The sequence below is a fragment of the Panulirus ornatus genome, chromosome 16 (assembly GCF_036320965.1).
Source record: "Panulirus ornatus isolate Po-2019 chromosome 16, ASM3632096v1, whole genome shotgun sequence".
NCBI lineage: Eukaryota > Metazoa > Arthropoda > Malacostraca > Decapoda > Palinuridae > Panulirus > Panulirus ornatus.
In genome coordinates, this window is record NC_092239.1 from 2,984,374 (window position 1) to 2,995,483 (window position 11,110).

Consider the following 11,110-nt stretch of genomic DNA (forward strand, 5'->3'; position numbering starts at 1 on the left):
CCAACACCACACGGCCGGTTGGCAACCGCGCCATGTCTTGATGTGTGTGTGTGTGTGTGTGTGTGTGTGTGTGTGTGTGTGTGTGTGTGTGTATGTGAAGGGAAGGATTTCACCGTCGAACATATTTCGTACATATTTCTGTCAAAGAGATTCTTTGATTTCCTTATGTTTTCCACACTCAATCTCTCATCCACCACGTCCCACAGAGTCCACTTGGTCCACTGGTCCACTAGGTGCACTTGGTCCACTGGGTCCAGTACCCGAGTACTTTACAAGCATTTCCTTGCATGTTACTTGGATCTTCCTCTCGCTCTGTCCCCAACTATGCCTCTGTCGATCGGTCCTCCTCTGTCACAACAAACTGCTTCGTGTCCACTTCCTCAGATCAGCCGAGGAAACTGGACACTCGCATGTTGTCCTCCGACGTTTCCCCCTATAATTCAACTCCATCTTCTTCAGGTACGATCTCGGCTGCGCTCCTTTAGACTTCCTCTAGCAGCTCATTCTATACACCCCCTCCAGAGGGATGAACTGACCAATGCTGCGTACCTTAAGCCTGGGTTTGTTGTTATCTGCTTTCTGAACGTGTGGAATTCCGCGAAAGACTCACATACACTGTTTCCCCAGCGGGCGATGATGACATAGCCTCGCTGAAGGCGATTCTTCACTCCAACATGCGGAATCCTGTACAACACACACACACACACACACACACACACACACACACACACACATACATACATACATACATACATATATATATATATATATATATATATATATATATATATATATATATATATATATATATATATATATATATATATATATATATATGGATTTATGCACGTATGCTTGCATACGTGCATATATCTGTACGAAGGAGAGTGCATATGTATATATGTGTGAGTGTGTGTGTGTGTGTGTGTGTGTGTGTGTGTGTGTGTGTGTGTGTGTGTGTGTCCATATACGTCGGTGTGGTTACAGCTCACGCCCTCTACGGCAGCTTGGCAACACGTGATTCATAAGTCGCAAAACAAAGAAAATGTTAAGTGTGAGGATCATCTTTAAGTGTTTCCCGGAACGACCCGGAACACCCCCCCATCCTTTACCCAACCAACACCCCCAACCTACCTACCCCAACCACTTCCAGGACATACATTTCCCCACCCCTCCACCACCACCACCACCACCACCACCGACAGGAGACAACCTCCCCTCCCCTCCTCCACACACACACACACACACACACACACACACACTGCAATCTTCGCCTTCCTGCTTCTCTTCTCGTCTCTCTTTGTGTCATCTTCACCCTCTCTCTCTCTCTCTCTCTCTCTCTCTCTCTCTCTCTCTCTCTCTCAACACCAGCAATGACTACAACAGCAGCAGCCGTGGCGCCTCCAGAGAGAGAGAGAGAGAGAGAGAGAGAGAGAGAGAGAGAGAGATAAGTTGATTCTGTTGTACTGAGGTGATCCCGGAGGTGATGTGTACGGTGAAAATGACAGGACACCAGGCTCCGCCCGCCCGCGGCGGCAACTGAGGTGTTATCGCTTTAACAGTGTGTGTGGTGTTGCACTATCTTCCCTCCTGGTCCTGGCTCTGACAGGACAGAGTGAACTCAAAGTCTACGTTAGGAGGTATTATGAAGTGATCTATGACAAGTTTAGTTGCGAAATCACAGAATTGGATTATTGTGATTCGAGCTCTGCAGATTTTGCCACGAGAGGCTGAGGTTGTGGGTGTGTGTGTGTGTGTGTGTGTGTGTGTGTGTGTGTGTGTGTGTGTGTGTGTGTGTGTATAATTACTATCTTGCTATCTGCGTGTTCCGGGAAGAGTTTTACACGCGTAATGCCCGCCTCTTAACCTTGTGTGTAACTTGTATTTATTTCTGTTTGTATATTATATTGCTTAATTTAGTTATTTTGCTTTGTCGCTGTCTCCTGCGTTAGCGAGATAGCGTAAGAAAACAGACGAAAGAATGGCCCAACCCACCCACATACACATGTATATACGTACACGTCCATACACGCACATATACATACCTATACATCTCAACGTATATACACACACAAACATATACATATATACACATGTACATAATTCATACTGTCTGCCTTTATTCATTCCCATCGCCACCCCGCCACACATGAAATAACAACCCCCTCCCCTCTCATGTGCGCGAGGTAGCGCTAGGAAAAACAACAAAGGCCACTTTCGTTCAAACTCAGTCTCTAGCTGTCATGTAAAAATGCACCGAAACCACAGCTCCCTTTCCACATCCAGGCCCCACAGAACTTTCCATGGTTTACCCAAGACGCTTCACATGCCCTGGTTCAATCCATTGACAGCACGTCGACCCCGGTATACCACATCGTTCCAATTCACTCTATTCCTTGCACGCCTCTCACCCTCCTGCATGTTCTGGCCCCAATCACTCAAAATCTTTTTCACTCCATCTTCCCACCTCCAATTTGGTCTCCCACTTCTCCTCGTTCCCTCCACCTCTGACACATATATCCTCTTGGTCAATCTTTCCTCTCTCATTCTCTCCATGTGACCAAACCATTTCAAAACACCATCTTCTGCCATCTAAACCACACTCTTTTTATTACCACACATCTCTCTTACCCTATCATTACTTATTCGATCAAACCACCTCACACCACATACTGTCCTCAAACATCTGTTTGCATATATATATATATATATATATATATATATATATATATATATATATTTTTTTTTTTTTTTTTGTCGCTGTCTCATTGATCGGCCAGCTCCGAGGGAAGGATGAACATCTGGGTTGAGTGTGGGCCGACTGCAGCGCCAACAGTAGCACCACCATCACCAACAGTGGCACCACCATCACCAACAGTAGCATCACCATCACCAACAGTAACATCACCATCACCAACAGTAGCATCACCATCACCAACAGTAACATCACCATCACCAACAGTAGCATCACCATCACCAACAGTAGCATCACCATCACCAACAGTAGCATCACCATCACCAACAGTAGCATCACCATCACCAACAGTAGCATCACCATCACCAACAGTAACATCACCATCACCAACAGTAACATCATCATCACCAACAGTAACATCACCATCACCAACAGTAGCATCACCATCACCAACAGTAGCATCACCATCACCAACAGTAACATCACCATCACCAACAGTAACATCATCATCACCAACAGTAACATCATCATCACCAACAGTAACATCACCATCACCAACAGTAACATCACCATCACCAACAGTAACATCACCATCACCAACAGTAACATCACCATCACCAACAGTAGCACCACCATCACCAACAGTAACATCATCATCACCAACAGTAACATCACCATCACCAACAGTAACATCACCATCACCAACAGTAACATCACCATCACCAACAGTAACATCACCATCACCAACAGTAACATCACCATCATCAGTAGGAAAATATGTACCTCCAGGGGCATGGACGGGATGGTACATTCCCCGACTTTGTTTTCCTAAAACGTGTGGCCCGCAGGCGGTGTGGCCCAGGTGTGGCGCGAAGGCAGTGTGGCCAAGGTGTGGCCCCAGGTCCTGTGCCCCAGGTGGGCTGCAGGTGGTGTGGTCCAGGTGGGCCACAGTGGTGTTTCCTAAGTGGTCTGCATGACTCAGGAGAAGGTCAATGAAATTTGTCTTTCACATATCAACTTAAGAGTGAAGGCTGACGTATGTGTGGGTGTGTGTGTGTGTGTGTGTGTGTGTGTGTGTGTGTGTGTGTTGGGCTGACTCCGGGTGTCTCCTGGCTGGGTGGCTATGTAGTACACACACACAAAAATATGAATGTGGACAACACACAGAAGTTTCAAGATATATATATATATATATATATATATATATATATATATATATATATATATATATATATATATATATATATATATATATATATATGCCGTACAGGTACACAAGAAAGATAACCGAAAGATTACAGGAAAACTTGTATTTGACTGCCAGAGGTAAACAGGTCTTGAAATCCTCTCATGTGTCAGTCGAAGGACATGAAGGATGATTGTATTTATATTTCTTCATGCTTCAGGTCTCGTGTTAGGGTCCATAAGTAGACAGATACTGATGGTCAGCATGGAGGAACACTACCACGTACTGATGCTCAGGAAGGGAGAAAAAGAAAAAGGTGTTAGGCTGGACCATGTCAGGACGCCTGTGATCACCACACCAATTCCACCCTCACCCAGAGCTTGTGTTTGTACACATTTTTGTGTTTCATCTCCACCCTGTACGTGCATTTCTAACCTTCGTGAGTCCTCATCTCCCGTTTGTTTCCCTACGTCCGTTCGAAATTATGACGTTACTTGGTGTGAGGTCAGGGACAAATGTCATCATGTTCTATCCGACCCTCAGATGCAGCAGCTTATCTGAAAAGACCAGCAGGTATGATAGACGTCCCTCACTTTACGTGGGTCTTGTGTTTAACACCAGTGGAAGATTGGTTTAACACCAGTGGAAGACTGGTTTAACACCAGTGGAAGATTTCAGTCTTTCTGAGCCGTAGGGGGTAAGTTACTGACGAACGAAGGCTTTGCTGTGTCGTCAGGCCACACAACAGGAGACCAAGCCAGTCCAGACGTGTCATCTTGTCCACAGATGGCAGAACCCACCTCACCTGGGGAGTGGGATGGTCTCCCCAGGCTGTGAAGTGTAGTGTGTGTGTGTGTGTGTGTGTGTGTGTGTGTGTGTGTGTGTGTGTGTGTGTGTGTGTGTGTGACACAAAGGTGAGAACATGACCGGTAATTATTGCTTTCGATGATGAACTTGTTAGCAAGTCTGATGATGAAGACAGACGTTGTCTGCTGTGGGTTTGAATGACCAAGAGAGGCACTAATGACCAGCCATATAGACACAGCGAATGTTGGTGTCTGTGTCGTCTGTGGACACAGCAAATGGACAGCGGAGCATGGGGCTGGCCATGGAGAGAGAAGAGAGAGAGAGAGAGAGAGAGAGAGAGAGAGAGAGAGAGAGAGAGAGAGAGAGAGAGAGAGAGAGAGAGAGGTAGCTCTAGGCCTGGAGGGGGTTTGGGCTGGAGAGCCTGACAGTGTTGATATTGGCGGCGTGTGGTGGGCGGTGGGTGGCGGGGGTGGGTTACCTCCTGCTGCTGGGGGGTGAGGGGGTTTGGCCCTGGACAGGACCCTGACCTGGGAGACAACACACACCATCATCATCATCATCTCTCACCCTCCCTCACCCCCACGAGACCTGGCGAGATACTTGACGTCATCGTTGTACACTGAGGCGAGACACACGGTTGAACACTGTGGCGAGACACACGGTTGTACACTGAGGCGAGACACACAGGTGTACACTGTGGCGAGACACACAGTTGTACACTGTGGCGAGACACACGGGTGTACACTGTGGCAAGACACATGGTTGTACACTGTGGCGAGACACACGGGTGTACTAGACATTATCCCCTCCACCATCTACCCCATCCCATCCCACCCTCACTCCCTACTCCATCTTGGAGGAGAAGACTCCATATCCTCCCAACCTCGTATTGCCCCCTCCCTCCGCCCTTGCCCTTCCCTACCCTAAACCTTGCCCCCTCCCCAGCTTTGCCCCTCCACCGTTTACCCTAACTTTGATCTCCAGCAGCAGAATAACTTAATAACTGAATAACTTAAATCAATCTATCAATAACAAAGCCGACCTCTCCATCATTACTGGATCATAAGGAACAGAGGGGGCCAGGTGAGGATATTCCAAAAAAGGCCCAGTCCTCTGTTCTTAACGCTACCTCGCTAACGCGGGAAATGGCGAATAGTTTAAAAGAAAAGAAAGAATATATATATATATATATATATATATATATATATATATATATATATATATATATTGAATAACAAGCCTGCTTCTTATGTTCACCCAAATATAAACATCTGGGTTTTTTGCTTTTTCTTTTTAAACTTTCGTGGACACTCGAGCGCGCTACCCAGCCACCCTTACGTTTTCTTTCATCTCTCTCGTCGAGAACACGTTACGTAACGAGAGATTATAACCTTCGGCGAGACGAGTGATATTAACGAAGAAATCCAGCGGAGGTTCCCACTATGTCGGAAGCTAATAGAAAACGGTGCGTGGTGGTTGAGGTCGCGTGAGAATGAAACGGAATGATGGTGTATGAATGTTGTGATTATGATGATGATGATACATAATGACATGCGATAACTGGATCACATACATAATGACATGCGATAACTGTATCACATACATAATGACATGCGATAACTGTATCACATACATAATGACATGCGATAACTGTATCACATACATAATGACATGCGATAACTGTATCACATACATAATGACATGCGATAACTGTATCACATACAACGATACAGCGCACCTCACACTGACTCCCGGGGAGGGGACGCGGGGGGGGGGGGGGCTTTGGCCTTTATCTCAACAACAACCAAACCCCTTCGCTAGCATCCTACAGTGCGAGGTACGGATATCCACTCTTTCTTAAGACCATTTCTAATATGTTCACCCAGCGGTCAAGATGTGGGAGGGAGAAGGAGTGTGTCAAGAGATAAAAGAGGTGGAGGTGGTGGTGGAGGGGCGGGGCGGGGGGGGGGTGAGGAAGGGGCAATGAGTGTGGAGGGGAGGGGAGGGGATAGGGAGTGGGGGGGGCGTGGGGTGGGGGGGGGGGTGCACCTCATACTGGGAAATTCCCAGTGAATTCCGCCTTCGTCCGTTGCTGCTGCTGCTGGACGAGGGGAGTGAAGGGGGGGAGGAAGTTAGGTGGGTAAACAGTGAGAGAGAGAGAGAGAGAGAGAGAGAGAGAGAGAGAGAGAGAGAGAGAGAGAGAGAGAGAGAGAGAGAGAGCTACAATCAGGAGGATGGGGGAGGTGGGGAGGGGGGGGACACACGGGGTGGGGCTGGGGGGGTGTTGGGGGGTGGGGGGAGGGGGGGTCACTGAAGACGTGCGACGATCAAGTTCAGACGGCATCACCGCGGAGGCTCGAGGTCACGGCGAGGGGGGTGACGTGTGAACTGGGGCGGCCATTACGTAGGGTCAGCCTGACTTAAGGAAGAAAATGGCTAGAGGGTTTACAGGTCGGTACTGAGCGCGGCGACTGTACGACCCTTGAGTACGACTGTGTGACCCTTGAGTACGACGGTGTGTCACCCTTGAGTACGACTGTACGACCCCTGAGTACGACTGTGTGACCCTTGAGTACGACTGTACGACTTTTGAGTACGATAAGGGCTTCGCCTAAGGCCTAACCTTTAACCTTTGTAAACACACACTCACATCTACACACACATGCATACATACATACATACATACCCTCACTTATACACACACACACACACACGCACACACACACACACACATACTTAAGAACCAGATAAAGAGACACACCCAAACACACACAGAACACACACATCAGACCCAAACAGGTTCACGCACACAAGCCATCGTGCCTACTGACTTGTGGCGGTGGTGGTGGGTACAACACAGCCATCTGCTAGAATGCGTCCAGAGAACAGCAACAAAAACCGTAGCAGATGCGAGGGTTCAACTGCAGCGCCAGAGGCCATGACGTTACCTACGAGAGAGAGAGAGAGAGAGAGAGAGAGAGAGAGAGAGAGAGAGAGAGAGAGAGAGAGAGAGAGAGGATACGATAAATATACTGGAATACTCGAGTGTTATCGTTTAAGCTGAGCGAGACAAGGTAGCGGAGGAATGTTTTCGCCATTCTTTCCTCTCTGTGTACAGAGTACCGAAAAAAAACCTCAATGTCTGCACACGTTCACACACACACACACACACACACACACACACACACACACACAGAGCAGGACAGGTGGCACACTGGCACGTGTTCATCTGCACAATTTCAAGCCACACGACCTAACACATCACGCGCAGCGTACACTCCTCCTGGCTGGCGCATTTGACCCCGAAGATGGGAATGAATGACACTGTCTTATGATCACGACACATTTCAAGGGTCAGATGATAGAGCTGTCGCGCGAAAATATAAAAAAAAAAGAAAGATGGAAGATAGAAAGCTATGATGAATGAGGAGGAGAGATAGATGAAGATATGATGTATCATTCACACTGACCATGATGTGTTCGAGCACTGGTGGCTGGAGGACGCGTCCAAGACAATCACTTCCTGATAGTCGTCCTCCCTCATCGCAGTATACCATTGTCTTAATACCACCTGAAGTCGACGGAACGATCCTCCAGCACGGCGGTACGACCCGATCGTAACGGTACGACCCGATCGTAACGGTACGACCCGATCGTAACGGTACGACCCGATCGTAACGGTACGACCCGATCGTAACAATACGACTCTCAGGACACCACGTTGCGATGCTTGCGCTGAACTTTACGACCCCTGACCAGAACACAACCTGGTCTTTGAGTACGATGGCTGAGCCCTTTCGCAAAATGGCCGTCCAACTGACCACAAACGTAACAACAAACGCGACAGATAACCATCATTGTTACCAGACTGTAATTTGTTACATAACGGTGATTACGATCATAATTCTGTTGTCTCCTGTTGACCGAGCTGACTGTACTTAATCATACTGTTGGCGTCAACGGCCAAGACGTTTTCTGCATGATCTACGGTTGCGACAGAGTTTGTGCCAAGTCTGCGGTACGAAGCACGGAAGATCTCGCACAATACCTCTGCAGAAATGAAGTAGGGGGAGAGAGAGAGAGAGAGAGAGAGAGAGAGAGAGAGAGAGAGAGAGAGAGAGAGAGGACAAAAACATCTCGAAACAGAAGGGAGGGGAGAAAAAAAGGAAGCCTCACAAATATGTACTCTATTCATATTCAGTTGACTATACACCAAAGCCTAGTCAGTAAGCAAGAAGAGCCCTACAGTGAGCATGTGAATCCCGATTGCTAGCTAGCTAGTGGGGCCTGTTAGTGAGCATGTGAGGTCCGGTAGTAAGGCAGTGGGGCCTGTTAGTGAGCATGTGAGGTCCGGTAGTAAGGTAGTGGGGCCTGTTAGTGAGCATGTGAGGTCCGGTAGTAAGGTAGTGGGGCCTGTTAGTGAGCATGTGAGGTCCGGTAGTAAGGTTGTGGGGCCTGTTAGTGAGCATGTGAGGTCCGGTAGTAAGGTAGTGGGGCCTGTAGTGAGCATGTGAGGTCCGGTAGTAAGGTAGTGGGGCCTGATGGTCAGTGGGTCCAGGCCTGGGCTGGTGTAAGTAGGGAAGGGTCGACGAAGCTTCGGAACTGGTTTATATGATTGGTTCTTGTCTGTCCAGTAGGTGTTCCTCTGTCCAAACTTTCCCAGTATATCTGTCTTTGTTGACCTCAAAGGCTCGGTTCTCTGTTCTTGATGCTACCTCGCTAAAGCCAGACTTTCTGTAAGATGGAGTTGTTCTCTGTACCACTGGGAACCACTGCCAATGCAGGCGTACCAAGGCAAGAACTGTGCCATCAGCTACCACAACTATCAAGTTATAAAGTCCGAATTCAAAATCAGGGATTCCCTTACAGACCTGTAGCGTTGGCGGCGCTGGGAACTGGTTTAGGTGACACACACACACACACACACACACACACACACACACACACACACACACACACACACAAGCTACTCCTAAGACCAAAATCAGAAAATACTTTTTGAAGTTTGGTCAATGCAACTACATTAGTACAAAGAGTTCATATGGAAGGTCCAGGGATGGGCAACAAACACGTCACCAGAATTAAGAGAGATGAGGTAAAGTGTGCTGTTGAAAGCCTTTACCTTGCCCAGCATGGTGGAGAGAGCAGTGAGGGGTTATAGTTTACTAAGGAACTTAAAACTTCATGTTTTTTTTTTTATATACTGGAATCTATAAAGCCAAGTGGTTCGTCCAGATGATGTACGATGTTTTCTCTAGTCAATATGGAGTTAGAATAAAAGGTTCGCGAGTTACATTACCATTAATGAGTTTATCAATAAGGTATTAGCAAGTGTAGTAGGAAAACATTCAACTTTAGATTCTGTGATGTGAACATGAAGAACATCATGTGCCAAATGTAGGGGATAGCCAGTTCGTGGTATATTGGAAATCTGAACAGAAATCAAGAACAACATTACAGTTACTCTTCTTCTGTGAAGACACAAGTGACGCGTTACTGTAGACGACCTTCGTATTCTGTCTAATGGCATCAGTATAAACGAACCAACTGTGTCCTCCAGTCGTCCCACCTCGCTGCTGTCACTACCTAACTAACTCTGCGGATTGTACACTCTTCACTTGGTGAGGTCTAATTACCACATTCTTCTTTGATACGATATTGCCAGATATTACCTCGCTTGGGTGGAACTTCGCTAAAGTGGGAAGGGAGAGTACGCACATATCAAAACGAAATACAATAAAGCCCTCATTAACCAGCACTCATCATTGAGACTCGACCTTCCCGAACCATTCCGAACCATTGAACGAAACGCTTGCCATCCAATTCTCCCAGTGATGGTCCGCGTCAAGAAAGACCTATCCGAGGCCTTAAAACGAAAGGGATGAGGCTTCATTCAACTGAACCTACGCTGGAAATTTGTCTTCGTGATCTGAAGCAGCATTACCAAGTCTCGATTGTTTCGGACACCCGGTGAGGCCTCACACAACGCCGGAATCCAGCCAGACTGCCGAGCTTCCCAACCACTGACGTCCCTACGCTGACGTCCCCACCCTGACATCTACACCCGGACGTCCACAGCCCCTGACGTCCACCCTCGTTCGTGTTGTAGGGCCATGTGGGGTTTCTCACTCGTTGATTAGTAAAAAGATTAAATCAAATATAGAAGTGGTGATGAGGGTCTGGCTTGGCCTTGACCGTCGACCTCTGGCCTTAACCGTGGTCCCCTGGCCTTGACCGTCGACCCCTGGCCTTGACCGTCGACCCCTGGCCTTGACCGTCGACCTCTGGCCTTGACCGTCGACCCCTGGCCTTGACCGTCGACCCCTGGCCTTGACCGTCGACCCCTGGCCTTGACCGTGGTCCCGTAGCCACGACGGAGCTCTTATTACCACGAAGTTCTGCCCCGGAAGCTCCAACACGCT